The 22,618-nt window shown below is 46.3% G+C and overlaps 1 pseudogene; it reads right to left on the bottom strand.

Annotated features, from left to right (window-relative positions):
- Positions 1-3,162: 3,162 nt before the first annotated feature.
- Positions 3,163-22,618, bottom strand: part of LOC139269265 (ABC-type oligopeptide transporter ABCB9-like) — a 37,585-nt pseudogene continuing 18,129 nt past the window's right edge.

Here is a 22,618-nt window from a genome sequence, read left to right on the forward strand (position 1 = left end):
TTGGCAGATGGAATACAATGTTGGAAAATGTGAGGTCATCCACCTTGGGGGAAAAAAAACAGTAAAAGGGAATATTATTTGAATGGGGAGAAATTACAACATGCTGCGGTGCAGAGGGACCTGGGGGTCCTTGTGCATGAATCCCAAAAAGTTAGTTTGCAGGTGCAGCAGGTAATCAGGAAGGCGAATGGAATGTTGGCCTTCACTGCAAGAGGGATGGAGTACAAAAGCAGGGAGGTCCTGCTGCAACTGTACAGGGTATTGGTGAGGCCGCACCTGGAGCACTGCGTGCAGTTTTGGTCACCTTACTTAAGGAAGGATATACTAGCTTTGGAGGGGGGTACAGAGACGATTCACTAGGCTGACTCCAGAGATGAGGGGTTTACCTTATGATGATAGATTGAGTAGACTGGGTCTTTACTCGTTGGAGTTCAGAAGGATGAGGGGTGATCTTATAGAAACATTTAAAATAATGAAAGGGATAGACAAGATAGAGGCAGAGAGGTTGTTTCCACTGGTCGGGGAGACTAGAACTAGGGGGCACAGCCTCAAAATATGGGGGAGCCGAGTTGAAAAGGAATTTCTTCTCCCAGAGGGTTGTGAATCTGTGGAATCCTCTGCCCAAGGAAGCAGTTGAGGCTAGCTCATTGAATGTATTCAAATCACAGATAGATAGATTTTTAACCAATAAAGGAATTAAGGGTTATGGGGAGAGGGCGGGTAAGTGGAGCTGAGTCCACGGCCAAATCAGCCATGATCTTGTTGAATGGCGGAGCAGGCTCGAGGGGCTAGATGGCCTACTACTGTTCCTAATTCTTATGTTCTTATAAAGCCCTACGTTCACATTTAGAATGATACCTTGCAATGTAAACTTGTCATGTTGTAATTACACCTCTACCCCACCATTGGTGATGCTCCAGGGCCTCAGTTTTGAATTTCCCAGCACCTTAGTCTGCACTCCAAATAAACTCTTATGCACCAGCTCTCTTTCTCTGCTTCCCAAATTGCCATCACTTTTTCCATTCGATTTAGCCAGAGCACCTCGACCAGTGGCTTCTCTTCCCACCTCTACAGTCACCTCAAGTCTCCCAAGGATCCATTCTTGGTCCTCCTGTAACTCAACTACATGCAATCCCTCGGCAACCTAATGCACCGAAATGGGATAGGCTTCCACGTGTTCAGTGATGACACCCAGCTGTACCTCTCCACCACCTCACTTCTTCCCTCCAGTAACTCTGCTGTCAAACTGCTTGTCCAGGATCCGACTCCTCCAGCTAAACATTTGGTTTCCTGCCACCGATTCCATCCTCCTCAATAGCTGCTGTCTCGGGTTGAATCAGAGTGCTCATAACCTCAACGTCTTCTTTGACCTAGAGCTAAACTTCCAACCTCCCTATTTAAGAGAGGGAGACAGAAAGCAGGAAACTATAGACCAGTTAGCCTAACATAAACTGGATAAATGGGTCCTTTTCAGAATGGCAGGCAGTGACTAGTGGAGTGCTGCAGGAATCAGTGCTGGTACCTCAACTATTTACAATGTACATTAATGACTTGGATGAAGGGACCGAGTGTAACTTGGCCAAATTTGCTGATGATACAAAGATAGGTAGGAAAGCAAGCTGTGAGGAGGCCGTCAAAAGTCTACAAAGGGATATAGATAGGCTCAGCGAGTGGGTAAAAATTTAGCAGATGAACTATAATGTGGGAAAATGTGAGGTTATCCACTTTTGTAGGAAAAATAAAAAAGCAAATTACTATTTAAACGGGGAGAGATTACAAAGTGCTGCAGTACAGAGGGATCTGGGGGTTCTTGTACATGAAACACAAAGTTAGCATGCAGTTACAGTAAGTAATCAGGAAGGCAAATGGAATGTTGGCCTTTATTGCAAGGGGGATAGAGTATAAAAGTAGGGAAGTCCTGCTCCAACTGTACAGGGCTTTGGTAAGACCACACCTGGAGTACTGTGTAAAGTTTTGGTCTCCTTATTTAAGGAAGGATATACTTGCATTGAAGGCAGTTCAGAGAAGATTCACAAGGTTGATTCTTGAGATGAAGGGGTTGTCATATGAAGAGAGGTTGGGCCTGTACTCATTGGAGCTTAGAAGAATGAGAGGTGATCTTATTGAAACATATAAGATTCTGAGGGGACTTGACAGGGTAGATGCAGAGAGGATATTTCCCCTCATGGGGGAATCTAGAAATAGTGGGCATAGTTTCAGAATAATGGGTCGCCCATTTAAGACAGAAATTAGGAGGACCCTCTCTTAGAGGGTCGTGAATCTTTGGAATTCTCTACCCCAGCTATGGAGGCCGGGTCATTGAATATATTTAACGTGGAGATAGACAGATTTTTGAACGATAAGGGAGTAAAGGGTTATGTGGAGCGGGTGGGGAAGTGGAGTTGAGGCCAGGATCAGATCAGGCATGATCTTATTGAATGGCGGAGCAGGCTCGAGAGGCCAAATAGCCGACTCCTGCTCCTATTTCTTATGTTATATTCTTATATTCTCTCCATCACACAGACCCCTACTTTCATCTCAGTAACATCACTACCTCAGCCCATCTGCCGATAAAAACCTCAACTATGCATTTGTCACCACCAAACTTGACTATTCCAATTATCTCCTGGCCAGCCTCCAATCCTCCACCCTCCATAAACCTCAGCTCATCCAAAACTATGCTGGTCATTTCCTATGTGCTAGCAGACCCACATTGGCTCCTAATATCTCAGATTTAAAATTGTCATCCTTGTGTTTCAGTCCCTCCATTTTCTCACCCCTCACTGTGTAAACTTTTCCTGTGCTACAAATCTTCCCCTCTCTCAATCTGAATTATGCTGCTCTGACTCTGGCCTTTTGTGCATCCCCTCCCCCTTTGCCACGCCATTGGCAGCCGTGCCTGCAACTGACTAGAGCCCAGGCTCTGGAATTCCTTCCCTAAAACTGTATCTACTTAAGACTCTCCTTAAAACCCACTTCTTCAAGCAATCATTTGGTCACCCCCTGTTATTATCTTCTTTGGTTTATAATCCTTTTTTCCTGATGCCTCGGGGAAGCGCCTTGGGATGTGTTTACTACAAACGCTAGATAAATATAAATAGTTGTTGGTCACTCCTAATCATTGCGGCGTCAGCATGTGCCTTCCTTGTGTTTATTTGTATAGTACCGTGGGACTTTTCTTTACTTGAATGGTGATATACAAGTTGTTAATAATGAATGTCACGTTTGCTTACGTTATATTCACTTTCTGCGTCCAGTACACTTGAAGCTTCATCCAGTAGGAAAACCCGAGGGTGACGAACCAACGCACGGGCTATGGCTACTCTTGGCTTCTGACCACCAGACACTCTCTGATTAAATCAGGCAGAAAGATGTTCAGAAAATCTCACACTCAGGCCCGGAATTTGAGGTCAGCGATGAAGCAAAGAGTTTTGCCGCTGGCACCGAAGAAAGCTCGTGATCTCTGTAACAAGACATTTTACCTTTTGCAACACGCAAGTGATTTCGGTGCGATATCATCCCTAACGCGATCTGGTGTGACGTCAACAAGCTGTCTAAGCAGCAATCACGTTGCAGAATTCTCACAGGCCTGGAAGCAAGAAATGAGAACCTGCTTTTATCTGGTCTTTAAAAAAATGTTACACAGAGGAAAACCAAGATAAGGGCTCTAACATGGAGATAAAATAGAAACAGAAATAAATATGAACAAACTTTAAAAAATATTTTTAAATTTTTTTTAACATTCTTAATATCTGTAACATTTATCATAATGGAGAAATTTGACACTCCACAAAATTAAATTAAGTTTTTTTAGGACCATAATGTTTGTTTAGCAGTCAATAAATATGCTGTTAAACCCCAGTTATACCTAATTCAACATTTAATGGGGTATTTAACAGCGACATCACTACAGAAAAGCCCAAGTTTTGGTCAGTTTCACTGATTTTACTGATTGGCGGCGGAGTTACAGCACAGCCAGTGTCGGAACAGTGAATCAATGACCGCAACTTCAGGATTTCCACGTTTAGATGCGCAAATTGGGCTTGCACAGCAAGCTCTCAGTGTGCTGTGTTTCTACATTACAACAGTGACTATAATTCAAAAAGAACTTAACTGGCCTTAAAGCGCTTTGGGACGTCCAGTGATCGTGAAAGGTGCTATAGAAATGCAATTCTTTCTTTTTTTGGTTGGTAATTTTGATACTTCCTTAGTACGTCTTAATTGGTATGTCCCCATCCTATTCAATTATGATTTGTTGCTGTTTTATGAATCAAATGTGAGCCAATTAGTGGCAAGCTTGGCACAGAAAATTGCATATGTGACAAAGTGTGATAGGCGTAGACATGAGCTTGACGTTTAAATAGATTTCTACAGATTTTGCTTGTCTCATACTGTGACTTTTTACAGACTGTCTCACCAATAAACTATGTATGGACCATGTTAAGATGCTTATTTGTGGGTTACACAGTTCAGATATTTTAATACTAACCTCAGCCTGAGAGCTATGAAATACATAGAATCATAGGTGTGTGCAAGAGAGGAGCAGGTCTGGGAATGCCATTGCTATAAGAATGAAATGAACATTGGAAAAAATTGAATAACTGTTGTTCCACCACAGATTTCACAGACTGCTGCTTAGGGTTTTTTTTTAAAGAGGTGAGGGGTTTGTTACAAATTTGATAGCTCAAGACTATTTTACTTTGCGACAGTTATTCTCTCCACCAGTGGTATCAATACCTGTAATCAGAGTTTTACCTGTATCGTAGCCGTCTTTCAGTTCAGTGATAAACCCATGTGCATTAGCTATCTTACAAGCCTGCACTATCACATTCAGGGAACTCTCCTGGAGGCTGTAGAAAATATTGTTCCGTATCGAATGGGCAAACAACACTGGCTCTTGGCCAACCACAGCAACCTTGAAGAAGAATTTTTAAAAAACATGTTTCAATCATATATTATGTACAAAGCTACAATACACTTAGGGGTAATGGGAAAGTTATATAAATGGGTTTACATAAATAGTGATAGATAAAAATAATATCCTTTCATCCCTTGGACGTGGACTTGAGTTTTACATTTTTTCCTTGCACATCAGAAATTCCTCTCGGTAATCAACCCAGCCAGCCTTCAAGTGGTGAGGACTGTAACAGATATGACTTTGCCATAATCTTTGCAGCAGTGACTTGTGCAGACAACTACTTGATTTCCCCAGAATCTCAGCTTCATCACTGTTGGATATTTACCAATACCAGGTAGTTTGAGTATCTCCATGGCAGTACAAGTTCGCAATCTGTCACTTGCACAGTGCTGGTAGGACTTGCGTTTCTGCTTCTCCACATGGCTCAGACATCCAACAGCGAAAAATGAAGACTTAGGAGGTGGCATCATCCTGTAGGCTCGAGCTCGCTTCCTATTCTCTACCACAGAAAGTTGTTAAGGCCAATTCACTGAATATATTCAAAAAGGAGTTAGATGTAGTCCTTACTACTAGGGGGATCAAGGGGTATGGCAAGAAAGCAGGAATGGGGTACTGAAGTTGCATGTTCAGCCATGAACTCATTGAATGGCGGTGCAGGCTCGAAGGGCCGAATGGCCTACTCCTGCACCTATTTTCTATGTTTCTCTATGTTTCTACGTTTCTATTGGTTAACTGAAGAATGCCACTGACAAGTCGAGCTGCATTCAAAAGCCTGCTCTGTCTAATCGAGAATGGAGAAGCTGCCAGAGTGAAATTGATGCTATCATGTCAGCTGTGGCTTAGTTGGCGGCACACTTGCCTCTGAATCAGAAGGTTGTGGGTTCAAGTCAAAAAAAAATTTCGGCTGACATTCCACTCCAGTGCAATACTGAGGGAGCACTGCACTGTCGGAGGTGCCATCTTTCGGATGAGACATTAAACTGAGGCCCCGTCTTCTCTCTCAAGTGGACATAAAAGATCCCATGGCACGATTTTGAAGAAGAGTAGGAGAGTTATCCTGGTGTCCTGGCCAATATTTATCCCTCAATCAACGTAACAAAACAGATTATCTGGTCATTATTGTCATGTATCTCACACTACTGTACATAACTGAATCTTACAATGCTGTAACTAGATATGACCTGTAACTACAAGCATACCTTACCACCAGGGGTGCACTTGCAGGAGACACTGCATACCTGTTCCACACAGGTATATAAAGGCAGGCCTCAGGCAAGTGTGTCACTCGAGAGCTGTGAAATAAAGGTGCAGATCCTGAGTGACCTTGACTTCAGTATGTGCCTCATGTAAGTCTGCAGGGTCAGGGCTTTACAGTAGCGACGAGTTACGGGATCACAGAATCCACAGAATGGCTACCAACGGCTCAGATGAGAAATACAATGCTGGAGATAATTGGGAGGACTTTATAGAAAGGCTCCAGCAAAGCTTTATAACCAAAGACTGGTTGGGCGACGATAAGGCAGACAAGAGAAGAGCCCATCTCTTGACCAGCTGTGGCTAGAAAACATACGCCTTAATGAAGGACCTGCTGGCACCCGAGAAACCAGCAAGCAAGTCGTTTGAAGAGTTGAGCACACTGGTGAGAGACCACCTGAAGCCAGCGAGCAGCCTACATGGCCAGACACATGTTCTACAACTACCGACGCTGTGTGGGCCAGAGCATATCCGACTTTGTGGCTGAACTTCGGAGGCTGGCTAGTTTATGTGAGTTCTCCGATGAACTAAGGAGAGAGGTACTTTTTTATTGAAGGAATAGGCCATGCAGGCATATTCCGAAAGCTCATAGAGACCAAGAACTTGACCCTAGAGGCAGCAGCACTGGTTGCACAGACATTCTTGGCAGGAGAAGAAGAAACGAGGTTGATCTATACTGCGGGTACGACAACTAACGAAACATCGGAACAAGGGGTTCACAGCGTGAAACAAGCCGCTACCCCCACACACAGACAAAGGCAGGAGAGCAGGCCTTCAACAGCAGGCAGTGGCGCCAGAAGCCATCAAGGGCCACATGAACGGCCGTTCACACCTCATCAATCCACAATGCGAGCAATCAACTACAGACTGAGAGAAGCTCAAGAGAGATCAGCCAGACACAGCTCATCCTTAGGAAACAATGGAAGCGGTCTGTGCTGAAGATGTGGGGGAAGGCACTCATCAAGGGGGTGTCGTTTTCAGCATGCCGTTTGCAGAAACTGCAACTATACAGGGCATCTGGCCGCATGTGCAGAAAAACAGCAGCTCAGCTGGTATACGAATCGGAAGGGTCAGCAAGCGGACCAGAAGACGGTGGGGACAGTGCCCAGGACACCGAGGTACAGCAGGTCAACACGATCAATGTCCACTGTTCTTACAACAAGACGCCTCCAATAATGATGAGGGTCTTACTCAACGGGATACCCGTCAACATGGAACTGGACACGGGAGCGAGTCAGTCTCTCATGGGCGTCCAACAATTTGAACAGCTGTGGCCGCACAAAAGCAACAGACCAAAACTCACAAGGGTCGACACCAAACTAAGGACCTATACCAAAGAAATCGTCCCAGTCCTTGGCAGCACCATGCTCTCAGTCACACACAAAGGGACAGTGAACCGACTTCCCCTGTGGATTGTCCCCGGAGATCTCCCAGCACTGTTGGGGAGAAGCTGGCTGGCAAACCTAAATTGGAAATGGGATGATGTTCACGCCATGTCGTCAGAGGACGGACCTCCTGCTCAACAGTTCTAAGTCGATTTGAACATCTCTTTCAGCCAGGTGTGGGCTCCTTCAAAGGGGCTAAAGTTAAAATCTACATCACACAGGATGCTAGACCGGTTCATCACAAGGTTAGAGCTGTGCCTTATGTGATGAAGGAAAAGATTGAACACGAACTGGACTGGCTTCTGCGGGAAGGTATTATCTCAACTATGGAATTTAGCGACTGGGCAAGTCCCATCGTCCCCGTCATGAAGCCTGATGGATCCGTACAAATCTGTGGGGAGTACAAGTCTACCATAAACAGAGTCTCCCTATAGTGCCAATACCCGCTGCCCAAAGCGGAGGACCTATTTGCCACATTGGCTGGAGGAAAACTTTTCTCGAAACTAGATCTCACATCTGCGTATATGACGCAAGAACTGACCGAAGAGTCTAAGCTACTCACCACCATCACCACATCGAGGCTTTTTCATGTACAATCGATGCCCATTCGGCATCAGGTCGGCAGCTGCTATATTCCAGCGCAACATGGAGAGTCTGCTCAAGTCCATCCCGGGGATGGTTGTGCTTCATCACGAGCAGGGACACCGACTCCCATCTCCATAATTTGGAGGAAGTACTAAGTCGATTGGATCGGGTAGCCCTAAGAGTTAAGAAATCCAAGTGTCTGTTTCTCGCGCCCGAGGTTGAATTTTTGGGCAGAAGGATTGCTGCTGATGGAATCCGCCCAACAGAATCCAAAACCAAAGCAATTCGTCTGGCACCCAGGCCCCGGAATGTCTCGGAACTGCGCGCCTTTCTCGGGCTACTCAATTACTTTTGGAACTTTATGCAGAACTTAAGCACGCTGCTGGAGCCTCTCCACGTGCTACTCAGAAAGGGGTGCGATTGGTTTTGGGGGGATGCCCAAGAACACGCCTTCAATAAGGCACGCACCTTTAATGTTCCAACAGTGTTTTAGCTTTTTTTGACCCAGGTAAAAAGCTAGTTCTTACATGTAATGCATCAGCGTACGGGGTAAATTACAACCCATTGCTTATGCCTCCAGGTCACTTTCGCGGGCGGAGCGCAGATACGGTATGGTGGAGAAGGAGGCGCTCGCGTGCGTGTACGGTGTCAAAAAGATGCACCAATACCTTTTCGGGGCCAAGTTCGCGTTAGAAACCAACCACAAACTCCTCACGTCCCTGCTATCCGAGAGCAAGGCAATAAATGGCAACGCCTCGGCGCGCATTCAACGGTGGGCACTCATGCTGGCCTCTTACGACTACACAATAAGGCACAGACCAGGCACAGACAACTGTGCCGATGTGCTTAGCAGGCTACCCTTGATGACGAGGGAAGGGTCCGACGAACAGGACTGTGAGATTGTCATGCAATCAATGCCTTTGAGTCCACAGGTTCGCCCATGACGGCTCGCCAAATCAGAGCCTGGACGACCAGCGACCCCACGTTATCCTTAGTCAAAAGATGTGTTTTAACTGGTGACTGGGCAGAGGCTCACGATGCCTGCCCCGAGGAGATCAAACCTTTCCATAGGCGCATGCATGAACTATCACTACAGGCAGACTGCCTGATGTGGGGCAGCCGAGTAGTTATGCCTTTGCGAGGCAGAGAGGCATTTGTCCGGGAGCTCCACCGCGAGCACCCGGGGATCGTTCTTATGAAGGCCATAGCAAGATCCAACGTCTGGTGGCCTGGTATTGACGCAGACGTAGAGCTCTGCACCATTTGTGCCCAACTCAGTAATGCCCCCAGGGAAGCCTCCCTGAGCCCCTGGCCCACCAAACCATGGTCATGGGTGCACGTAGACTATGCGGGCCCATTCATGGGCAAAATGTTCCTCGTAGTTGTCAATGCATTTTCAAAGTGGATCGAATGCACCATTTTAAACTCGAGCACCACCTCCACCACTGTGGAGAGCCTTAGAACCATGTTTGCAATGCACGGAATTCCTGACATATTGGTCAGTGATAATGGTCCGTGCTTCATCAGCGCAGAATTTCAAGATTTTATAATTGACCACGGCATAAATCACGTTAAGACCGCACTGTTCAAGCCGGCCTCCAATGGCCAGGCGGAGCGAGCAGTGCAAATCATTAAAAAAGGCATGCTTAAAATCCAAGGTCCCACGCTGCAGAGCCGCCTGTCGCGACTCTTGCTGGCATACAGATCTCGTCCGCATTCGTTGACTGGGGTTCCCCCCGCGCAACTATTGATGAAACGGACCTTAAAGACTAGGCTCTCGTTATTCCGCCCAGACATGCATGAAATTGTTGAGGCAAAGTGCCGGAAGCTAACTGAGTACCATGACCGAAATTCAAGGGGGAGGTGGAATGAGATAGGGGACAAAGTGTTTGTGCTAAACTATGGCTGGGGTCCCAAATGGCTTGCAGTAGACAGTAACAGGCAAGGAAGGAAACAGGCTACTGGTTGTACAAATGGACAATGGCAAAACCTGCCGGAGGCATGTAGACCAAGTTAAAAGTAGATTCACCAAGAACACTGCAGAACCAGAGGCAGACTACAATGTGGAACTCACACCACACCTGGTGGACAGACAGAGGGAACAACCTGAGGAAAGGGCAGTCTCAACAGACAGCCCAGGCGAGATACCAACAATCATATTGAACAAAACAGACAGCCCAGGCGAGATACCAGCAATCACACCGAAAGGAAAACAGGCACCAAGGCAAAAACTGAACCACAACTAAGACGCTCCACGCGAGAGTGTAGACCACCTGAGAGACTGAATCTATAAAGACAATAAGGCCTTGGGGGAGGGTGATTCATGTATCTCACAATATTGTACATAACTGTATCTTACCATGCTATACATGACTGTAACTAGATATGACCTGTAACCACAAGCATATCTTACCACCAGGGGTGCACTTGCAGGAGACACTGCATACCTGCTCCACACAGGTATATAAAGGCAGGTCTCAGGCAAGTGTGTCACTCGAGAGCTGTGAAATAAAGGTGCAGGTCCTGAGTGACCTTGACTTCAGTATGTGCCTCATGTAAGTCTGTACTGCAGGGTCAGGACTTTACAATTATCACAATCCAATGTGGGAGCTTGCTGTGCACAAATTGGCCGGCAAGTTTCCCACATTACAACAGTGACTACACTCCAAAAGTACTCCATTGGCTGCAAAGCGCTTTGAGACGTCCGGTGGTCGTGAAAGGCACTATATAAATTAAAGTCTTTTTCTTTTATTATTGTGCCACCACAAAATACTGTTTTAAACTCTTATCAATCATGCATGGATTGAGGCTTCATTCCTTCCCGGGTGGAGGAGGGGTGGTCATTTTAAGGCGTGAAAGAGGTAGTAGCTGTAACTACTAGACAATCAGAGCACCCGCCAGAGTCAAGCAGAGACACTTTAAATATTAAATCAGGGTCTCATGGCGTACATATTTTGGGACTCAACTCGGTGAGACCAGTACCTTGCACAGGCCACCCAATTACAGACTGCAGTCCGGCCAAACGCAGAAGGAAAGTTCTCATTTCCGTTTGTGGTGCAAGAAGAACCAGAAGTGCTTCTCTGGGATCTACAAAAACAATCTGGGCTGCCGCCGCACCAAATAATCCATTCTGGCACCCCCGCCCCCCCCCCCCGCTGCTGCTCCCATGCCCTGAAGCTGGCCAAGCACTGCCCTCACCTCCCCATGCCCTGAAGCTGGCCAAGCACTGCCCCCATCCCACCATGCCCTGAAGCTGGCCAAGCACTGCCCCCCACCCCATGCCCTGAAGCTGGCCAAGCACTGCCCCCACCCCCCCGATATTGTGGTAGCCTGAAGCCAGCGGTCTGCCCTGAGGTGCTCTTTTTTCATCAGCTCGGAATCTGTTATTGAAGTATGGCACTCAACCGGCCCTCCGAGTCTACGTTTGACCACCCGATAGCCAAAGTTCCACCCCCAGAGTTCATTTTTGACATTTAAAAGTGAGGCAAGTCAGTAAAGAAACCTCATGGTGCTGAATACAATGCAGTCTGCAAATATTTTCAACTCAAATTTCCAAATTACACATCTAACCCCCACCTGAGACAACATACTTGATATTAATGGAAATTCCACTGGGCTGTTTGTCAGCTCTGCTGCCTTTTCACATTATACCTGCTGTGAAGGTTTACCTTTAAATCAGAGCCTAATGGTTTTCTCACTTTTTCTCTGAGGCATTGAAATTATACTGTACGACATTGGCCTATGTAAGATTAGGAGTCTAGCTGAAAATTTGCTTTGATTTATTTTAGTAGAAACATTAACCTAATTCAAACAAATGAGGTAATGCCTGCATTAAATGTCAGCAGCATGTCTGGCATTTGCCTGGTAAAATCATTTAGTAATTTCTAGGCTGTGATATATAATAATAAATGACACATTGGATCTTTAAAGATTCAGTAACCAAGTTCTAACATTAACCTGGGAGTGAAGGTACTGATGATCATATTCATGGACCGGCCGATCATCCAGCAGAATTTCATCAGCCTGTGGGTTGTAGAAATTCTCCATCAGCTGCACACAAGAGCTCTTCCCACTCCCGGAAGCACCCACAAGAGCTATTACTTCACCCAGACGTAGTGTGAAAGATACATTCTGTAAAAACAAGGTACATTCGATTCTTGTTTGCCAAATAAGAAACAAAGTTAAGAGCTCTAAATTGTTAACTGTTTTCAGCCACACGCACTAATTTTAGTAGAAAATGCCACACACACAATCCAAGTAAATGTTCTTCACACGTGTATATTTACTGAACAAGGATTGACCTTGTTCAGTAACCAAAGAAGTAAAACACGTACAACAATTAAAAAACACACTCTGCTTTTCGTCTCCCCATTTTACCAAGAAATGCAGAAAAAGGTTAAAGTTCACATTCATTCACCGTGTGAATATGAGGATTGAGATAACAGGCTCAACAATGACATCTATTATTCATTTCTTATTTACTAATCAGAAATGCATCTGGATTCCCAATTTGCCATGTACAGCCAACGGCTAACGTTTTGGGCAACACTGTTCTAGCTGGCTCCTTCACATAGGAAGATTTGTAAAACGGTAACCTGCAACCTGCTGGTCCTTCAGGTAAGAATGTTTCTTTGTATTAGGTGCAGCAGGGCTGAGCTGGGTGGGGTGGTGGAGGCCGTACCACTGCTGTTTCTGACAGCTGGCTCCCTGAATTTGCACTGCTACAGCTTCCTGCGAAAGAGTGACCATTCCCAGCCCCACCTAACACTCACCCGGCAGATATATAGGTGGATTTAGTGAAGTCTAGGTTGGGTGCATGTGAAATGTGTACTGTTTGACTTACGCTGGTGAAGGTGCAAGCAGGAAAATCAGTCCCTTTATCTTCAGCAGCAGCAATGTACAGTTCAATATTTCAGCTTCATTTAGGTCAACTTTTAGAGTTTGATTTTGCGGCGAAGTAGGGTATGCAAAAGTGACATTCCTAAATGTGTTCACCCTTCAGAGTTTCTTCAATGACTGTTCCAATTTATTTTTTTACAAGTTGGTTTATTGTCGATATATTCAAAGATTCAAAGAACTGCTACACCAGTTCCTTGAATCAACACTGTAAATGTAGTGGTAATGCTCTGAAATAAAAAAAAGGCTCATTTTTAATTCAACATCTGGTATTACTTCAGAATGTAATATTTTATTTAGTATGATATTACATGGGTAGTACACTCACCTGAAGAGCATCAGCTGATAAATGAAGAAGGAGATTACATCACCAGATGTCATTATATCAGCCAGGATAAGGTGGCCACCATAGCATATGTAAAGTCCTGTCCCCTCAGTACAGATTCACACGAGGCATGTAGTGAAGTCAAGGTCACTCTGGACCTGCACCTTTATTTCACAGCTCTGGAATGCTGCACTTGCCTGAGACCTGTCCTTATATACCTGTCTCTTGCAAGTGCACCCCTGGTGGTAAGGTATGCTGGTGGTTACAGGTCATATCTTATTACAGTCATGTATAGCATGTTAGGATACAGTTATATATAATAATGTAAGATACATGACATCATCCTCCCCCAAGGTCTTACTGTCTTTATAGGTTAAGTCTCTCAGGTGGTCTACGCTCTCGCGTAGAGCGTCTTAGTTGTGGTTCAGTTGTTTGCCTTGGTGTCTGTTTTTCTTTGGGTGTGGTTGCTGGTATCTCGCCTGGGCTGCCTGTTTCGATTGGTGTGATTGTTGTTGACTCGCCTGGGCTGTCTGTTGGGATTGCCCTTTCCTCAGGTTGTTCCCTCTGTCTGTCCACCAGGTGTGGTGCGAGGTCCACATTGTAATCTGCTTCTGGTTCCACAGTGTAGTTGGTAAATCTGCTTTTGACTTGGTCTACATGCCTCCGGCAGGTTTTGCCATTGTCCATTTGTACTATCAGTAGCCTGTTTCCTTCCTTGCCCATTACTGTCCCTGCAAGCCATTTGGGACCCCTGCCATAGTTTAGTACAAACACTTTGTCCCCTATCTCATTCCATCTCCCCCTCGAATTTCTGTCATGGTACTCAGTCAGCTTACGGCGCTTTGCCTCAACGATTTCGTGCATGTCTGGGAGGATTAATGAGAGCCTTGTTTTTAAAGTCCTTTTCATCAACAGTTGCACGGGGGGATCCCAGTCAGTGAGTGTGGACGAGATCTGTAGGCCAGCAGCAGTCGCGACAGGCGACCCTGCAGCGTGAGACCTTGGATTTTAAACATGCCTTGTTTAATGATTTGCACTGCTCTCTCCGCCTGGCCGTTGGAGGCTGGCTTGAACGGTGCCGTCTTGACGTGATTTATGCCGTGGTCAATTATAAAGTCTTGGAATTCTGCGCTGGTGAAGCACGGACCATTGTCACTGACCAATGTGTCAGGGATTCCGTGCATTGCAAACATGGTTGCGAGGCTCTCCACAGTGGTTTAAAATGGTGCATTCGATCCACTTTGAAAATGCATCTACAACTACAAGGAACATTTTGCCCATGAATGGGCCCGCATAGTCTACATGCACCTGCGACCACGGTTTGGTAGGCCAGGGGCTCAGTGGAGCCTCCCTGGGGGCATTGCTGAGTTGGGCACAAATGGTGCACCTTCGGACGCAGAGCTCCAAGTCCGCGTCAATACCAGGCCACCAGATGGTATGGCCTTCATGAGAATGATCCCCGGGTGCTCGCGGTGGAGCTCCCGGATAAATGCCTCTCTGCCTCGCAGAGGCATGACTACTCGGCTGCCCCACATCAGGCAGTCTGCTTGTAGTGATAGCTCATGCATGCGCCCGTGAAAGGGTTTTAATTCCTCGAGGCAGGCATCGTGAGCCTCCTGCCCAGTCACCGGTTAGGACGCATCTTTTTACTAAGGATAACGTGGTGTCGCTGGCCGTCCAGGCTCTGATTTGGCGAGTCATCATGGGCAAACCTGTGGACTCAAAGGCATTGATTGCCATGACTATCTCACAGTCCTGTTCGTCAGGCCCTTCTGTGGTCGCCAGGGGTAGCCTGCTGAGCACGTCGGCACAGTTGTCTGTGCCTGGTCTGTGACTTATTGTGTAGTCGTAGGACGCCAGCATGAGTGCCCACCGTTGAATTCGCGCCGAGGCGTTGCCGTTTATTGCCTTGCTCTCGGATAGGAGGGACGTGAGGGGCTTGTGGTCGGTTTCTAACGCGAACTTGGCCCCGAAAAAGTATTAGTGCATCTTTTTGACACCATACAAGCACGCGAGCGCCTCTTTCTCTGCCATTCCGTACCCGCGCTCCGCCTGCGAAAGAACCTGGAGGTATAAGCTATGGGTTGTAATTTGCCCGCACTATTGACATGTTGCAAAACGCACCTGACCCCGTACGCTGACGCATCGCATGTGAGAACTAGCTTTTTGCCTGGGTCAAAGAAAGTCAAAACACTGTTGGAACACAGAAGGTTGCATGCCTTATTTAAGGCACGTTCCTGGGCGTCCCCCCAAAACCAATTGCACCCCTTCCTGAGTAGCACGTGGAGAGGCTCCAGCAGCGTGCTTAAGTTCTGCATAAAGTTCCCAAAGTAATTGAGTAGCCCGAGAAAGGCGCGCAGTTCTGAGACATTCCGGGACCTGGGTGCCAGGCGAATTGCTTCTGTTTTGGACTCTGTTGGGCAGATTCCATCAGCGGCAATCCTTCTGCCCAAAAATTCAACCTCTTGCAAGTGCACCCCTGGTGGTAAGGTATGCTGGTGGTTACAGGTCATATCTTATTACAGTCATGTATAGCATGTTAGGATACAGTTATACATAATGTAAGATACATGGCAGCATACAGTGCTGAGCTGTAGAACAATCTGCAAAAACTGGAAGGGATAAAGTGAAGAGCAATTAGTCTATTTCGAACTTCAGAACAGCCACATGCAAAATGAAACAGAAACTCAGCAGGTCAGGGAGCATCTATCGAGAAAAGGCAATTGTTTTTTAAACATTTCACATAGACCTATTGATCTAATTTGAGTATTCTTAGAATAAGATGTTCCAAAAGAGGTTGAACAAACAGATTGCAGGTGGTGCCACTGTCGGAGGTCATTGGGCTATGCGCACGTGTGTGCGGGCCAGGTATAAAAGGCCAGTCATCTTGTAGTGTCATCACTTTGGGTCCTAATAAATTAGAGCCAGGTTTGTACCTGTTCAGAGTTTACAGTATTCAGTCTATTGAGTTATTGTATACACATCATTTGGCGACGAGGTAACAAGAACCTACACATGCAAAAATGAGCACAATTGGAATTCTGGAGCGATTCGTGGTGGGAGAAGATTTGTAGCCCGCTTGAACCAGTACTTCGTGGCCAACAAAATGGAGAAAGAGGCAGATGCAGTTCGGCGCCGGGTGGTCCTCCTCACGGTTTGCGGTCCGAAAATCTATGGACTCATAAAGAATCTCCTCTCGCCCTTAAGTCCGACAAGGACTATGAAACATTGTGTGCTCTGGTACGTGATCATCTTAATCCAGATGAAGGCATCATCTCAATATATTGATTCTATACGCACGTTTGTTCTGAGGGTCAGGATGTGTCGAAATTCGTTGCCGATCTGAGACGTCTAGCTGGACCGTGTAAGTTCGAAACTGCGTTGGCAGACATGCTGCGGGACTTCTTTGTAATCGGCATCAACCACGAGGTGATCCTGCGTAAGCTACTGGCGGCGGAGACGCTGGATTTGAGCAAGGCCATCACGATTGCCCAATCATGCATGATGACGGACAAAAGCAGATATCATTGAAAAATCAGAACTCGGCAAGTACTGTAAATAAGATAGTATCGTCTAGATAGCAGAGCTGCATATGGCAGGGCCTACCCGACTGCATACGCGAAACCTGTGGCTGCTCAAAGTCCGCCAACGGGAATAAATCCGATATCACCATGTTGGCGTTGTGGGGGAAATCATTGGCATCATCAGTGTTGGTTTAAACAGTATATTTGTAAAGGCTGTTCGAGAGTGGGGCATCTCCAGCGCATGTGTCCGCAACTGAGCAAGCAGCTGCGACACACCATGCGGAGGATGATGACCAGTCTAGCGCAGATCCGGATATGTAATCCAAGATACCAGAAGAGGAAGTGTATGGACTGTGTTCGTTCCTAACGAAGAGCCAACCGATAATGATTAATGTAAAACTTAATGGTGTGCAGGTATCGATGGAATTGGACACGGGTGCAAGTCAATCAATAATGAGCCAGAGGACATTCGATACTAAGGCTGTGAGACCTAAGCTGAGTCCAGTCAATGCCAAGTTGCGTATGTACACTAAAGAACTCATAACGGTGATTGGCAGTGCAATAAGAACATAAGAACATAAGAATTAGGAACAGGAGTAGGCCATCTAGCCCCTTGATTCTGCTCCGCCATTCAACAAGATCATGGCTGATCTGGCTGTGGACTCAGCTCCACTTACCCGCCCGCTCCCCTTAACCCTTAATTCCCTTATTGGTTAAAAATCTATCTATCTGTGACTTGAATACATTCAATGAGCTAACCTCAACTGCTTCCTTGGGCCGAGAATTCCACAGATTCACAACCCTCTGGGAGAAGAAATTCCTTCTCAACTCGGTTTTAAATTGGCTCCCCCATCTTTTGAGGCTGTGCCCCCTAGTTCTAGTCTCCCCTACCAGTGGAAACAACCTCTCTGCCTCTATCTTGTCTATCCCTTTCATTATTTTAAATGTTTCTATAAGATCACCCCTCACCCTTCTGAACTCCAACGAGTAAAGACCCAGTCTACTCAATCTATCATCATAAGGTAACCCCCTCATCTCCGGAATCAGCCTAGTGAATCGTCTCTGTACCCCCTCCAAAGCCAGTATATCCTTCCTTAAGTAAGGTGACCAAAACTGCACACAATATTCCAAGTGCGGCCTCACCAATACCCTGTACAGTTGCAGCAGGACCTCCCTGCTTTTGTACTCCATCCCTCTCGCAATGAAGGCCAACATTCCATTCGCCTTCCTGATTACCTGCTGCACCTGCAAGCTAACTTTTTGGGTTTCATGCATAAGGACCCCCAGGTCCCTTGCACCTCAGCATGTTGTAATTTCTCCCCATTCAAATAATATTCCCTTTTACTGTTTTTTTTCCCCAAGGTGGATGACCTCACACTTTCCAACATTGTATTCCATCTGCCAAACCTTAGCCCATTCGCTTAACCTATCCAAATCTCTTTGCAGCCTCTCTGTGTCCTCTACACAACCTGCTTTCCCACTAATCTTTGTGTCATCTGCAAATTTTGTTGCACTACACTCTGTCCCCTCTTCCAGGTCATCTATGTATATTGTAAACAGTTGTGGTCCCAGCACCGATCCCTGTGGCATACCACTAACCACCGATTTCCGACCCGAAAAGGACCCATTTATCCCGACTCTCTGCTTTCTGTTCGTCAGCCAATTCTCTATCCATGCTAATACATTTCCTCTGACTCCGCGTACCTCTATCTGACTCCGCATACCTCAATAATCAAGGTGTAGTATGATGGTGCGGTTCACGATTTACTGTTACGGATTGTTCCAGGCAATTGTCCAACGCTGTTCGGCAGGAACTGGTTAAAAAAAATCAAATGGAACTGGAACAAGATCAAAGCGTTGTCGTCGTTGGAGGATACTCCATGTGCTCCAGTGCTGAGCAAGTCCCCTCGCTGTTTGAACCAAGTATCGGCAATTTCACAGGAGCCAAGGTGCAGATCCACGTGGACCCGTCCATCATAAAGCTCGGGCACTTCCGTAAATGATGAGGGAGACGGTCAAAATCGAACTGGACAGACTCCAGCGTGAAGGGATCATATTAACGGTCGAATTTAACGAATGGGCCAGCCCCATAGTTTCCATGTTGAAAAGTGATGGCACTGTCAAGATTTGTGGAGACTACAAGGTTACGTTCAACTGAGTTTCGAAACAGGATCAATACCCGTTACCAAAGGCTGATGACCTGTTTGCAATGCTAGCTGGGGGGAAGTCGTTCACAAAACTAGATCTGACGTCAGCCTGCATGACACTGGAGCTGGTCAACACGTTGAAGAAACTTAACGTGCATCAACACTCATAAAAGACTGTTTATCTACAACAGATGCCCTTTTGGAATTCGCTTGGCTGCAGCCATATTTCAGAGGAACATGGAGAGTCTACTGAAGTCCGTCCCTAGAACCGTCGTGTTCCAAGATGACATACTGGTGATAGGCCATGACTCTGCCGAACATCTGAACAACCTGGAAGAGGTTCTACATCATCTGGACAAAGTGGGACTCAGACTGGAATGCTTGAAGTGAGTCTTCATGGCACCGGAAGTCGAATTCCTGGGGAGGAAAATTGTTGCTGATGGTATCAGGCCTACGGACACGAAAACCAAAGCCATCATAAATGTACCCAAGCCTCAGAACGTAACAGAGCTGCGTTCGTTCCTTGGTCTACTCAACTACTTGGGTAATTTCTTACCTAGATTGAGCACCTTATTAGAGCCACTGCACATGCTGCTAAGAAAAGGCGACAACTGGGTTTGGGGTGCGTCTCAAGATAGAGCTTTTGAGAAAGCTACTAATCTGCTTTACTCTAACAAGCTGCTGGTACATTATGATCCATGTAAGCGTCTAGTATTGGCTTGTGATGCTTCGTCATATGGAGTTGGTTGCGTACTCCAACAAGCTAATGAGTCGGGCAAATTACAACCTGTTGCATATGCTTCAAAAAGTTTGTCAAAGGCGGAAAGAGCCTACAGCATGGTAGAGAAAGAAGCACTAGCCTGTGTGTATGGGTTTAAAAAGATGCATCCGTACCTGTTTGGTCTTCGGTTTGAACTGGAAACAGATCGCAAGCCACTCATTTCATTGTTTTCGGAAAACAAAGGTATCAATACCAATGCATCGTCCCGCATCCAGAGGTGGGCGCTGACATTATCTGCCTATGATTATGTCATTCGCCATAGACCTGGCACTGATAATTGTGCCGATGCATTGAGCCGTCTGCCGTTACCCACATCGGAGGTGGAAACGCCACAACCGGCAGACCTACTGTTAGTCATGGATGGTTTTGAAAGTGAAGGAACCCCTGTCACGGCTCAACAAGTTAAGATCTGGATCAGCCAGGACCCGATATTATTGGTTGTGAAACATTGTATCCTTAGTGGTGATTAGTCTGCAATACCCAAGCAAATGTGTGAGGAGACCAAATCTTACATCCGTCGCAAAGATGAACTATCCATTCAATCAGATTGTATACTGTGGGGTAATCGTGTTGTTATGCCCAAGAAAGGCAGAGAGAAATTTGTGCATGATCTACATAGCACGCATCCTGGTATTGGCATGATGAAAGCCATTGCCAGGTCTCATGTATGGTGGCCTGGAATTGACTCTGATCTGGAATCATGTGTGCATCAGTGCAACACTTGCATGCAGCTTAGTAAAGCACCAGCAGAATCGCCGCTGAGTCTGTGGTCGTGGCCATCTAAACCATGGTCCAGGATCTACATCGACTTTGCAGATCCCTTCCTGGGAAAGATGTTCTTAGTTGTGGTGGATGCCTATTCCAAGTGGATAGAGTGTACAATCATGTCATCCAGCACATCCACAGCTACCATTGAGAGCCTTCGTGTCATGGTTTGCTATGCATGGTCTGCCTGACATCGTTGTAAGCGACAACGGATCTTGCTTCACCAGTATGGAGTTTCAAGAGTTCATGAAATTCAATGGTATCAAACATGTGAGGTCAACACCATTCAAACCCGCATCCAATGGACAAGCAGAGTATGAAACGTGTAACTCAAGGTTCACTGCAAACTCGCTTGTCATGCATATTGCTTAGTTACAGGACAAGACCCCATATGCTTACCGGGGTCTCCCCTGCTGAACTATTGATGAAGAGAGGTCTCAAGACCAGGCTCTCTCTTGTCCACCCTGACTTGAATAATCGTGTCGAATACAGACGTCAAAGTCAGCAAGGGTATCATGATTGCGCTACTGTGTCATGCGACATTTCCATCAATGATCCTGTGTATGTACTGAATTATGGTCAAGGTCCCAAATGGATCACCGGTACAGTGACGGCCAAGGAGGGTAACAGAGTGTTTATCGTTAAGCTCAAGAATGGGCGACATGCAGGAAACATGTCGATCAGATAAAGCTGCGGCACACGGATGAACCGGAACAGTCTGAGGAAGACACAATCAGTGACCAACCAACTTACCCTCAGTCATCAGAGGACTCCACTGTCATCAATTAATCTGGACTTTCAATCACTGACATGGTCAATGGATCTGGACTTTCAATCCCTACATGTGTAAGCAGTTTTGATCCTAGCCCAATTGCTAGACGGACGGTTCGAATCGTCCCCGCCTTACGAAAGTTCTAGACCCAGGAATTATTATTCAGAGTGTAAATGAAATGAGTCACGGACAGGAATGCTTCGGTAAAAAGTCATACTTATATTTATTTGGTCTAACATACACTGGCTAAAACATGCACTACTAAACAAAATCACTGTCTCTGGAGAATAAAATCCAGGTTATAAACAACATACATACAGAACAGAAATGAGACCTAGTAACATGCAGTAATTCCCTGGTGGATTCTAACTTCACCCCTACCAATGAATTGCCCAGTCAAAGCTTCCTCCCCAGAATAGTCCTGAAAAGCTTCACTTCTGAGAAAACCCTGAGCCCTTAGTCTCACCCAGCTTGGGACACTCGCGGCCATGCTCATCACCACACGTAGCCGGTCTCGATCGCTCTTCTCCTGCGGAATTGCGGCTTCCTCCTTGGTGGCGCGAGAGCGAGAGGGAGAAGAAGAAGCTCTCTCTCTCTTCCTTCCTTTCTTACTTTCTTCTCGTACATCGATCTTGGTGGAGCGAGAGAGAGCTCTCTCTAGATACAAGCTGCAAGTTGCCAGCTACAAGCTTCACTCCAAGCTCCAAGGTAAAAATAAAGTGGAAAAGACCCTGTCTTTATGGGAGTCTTGCTACCCCCTATCTTTCCCGCCAATCTTTAAAACCCCTTTGTTTCTAAGCACGGGCACTTAGTCAGTGATGGGCCATCCAACCCATATAGATTGGGCTAATGGCCCTTAATCTGGGCATCTCTTTCAGTCTTTGTGTTGGGAAACACCTGGCTCCTTCTTGGCTGGCCAGGCTTGTGGGTTCATTGTTCTGCTTTTCCTTCTGAGATGGAGGTGAGAAGTGCTTTTGCATATTAGAATGGCTTTGTCAGTGAACCCCCCTTCCTGGCCGACAGCTCCTTTGTCAATGGATGACTGACAGGTCTTTTGTCACACCTAACTGCCATGTGGTCTCTGGAGTTTTCACAAAACCAGCTTTTTCACTTATCTGCACAGGGTGACCCCATAAAATCCACAAAATATTCTTGACTGAGTCCATTCTTTAAACAGAAACTTTGCGATCTCTTCACGTGGTCATTGCCACTCCCATCAGATCGGCTACCCAGCCCCCAGTCATAGCAGACTCAGAACACTCGCCC

This window comes from Pristiophorus japonicus, chromosome 8 (assembly GCF_044704955.1).
Source record: "Pristiophorus japonicus isolate sPriJap1 chromosome 8, sPriJap1.hap1, whole genome shotgun sequence".
In the NCBI taxonomy this organism is placed as follows: Eukaryota; Metazoa; Chordata; class Chondrichthyes; family Pristiophoridae; genus Pristiophorus; species Pristiophorus japonicus.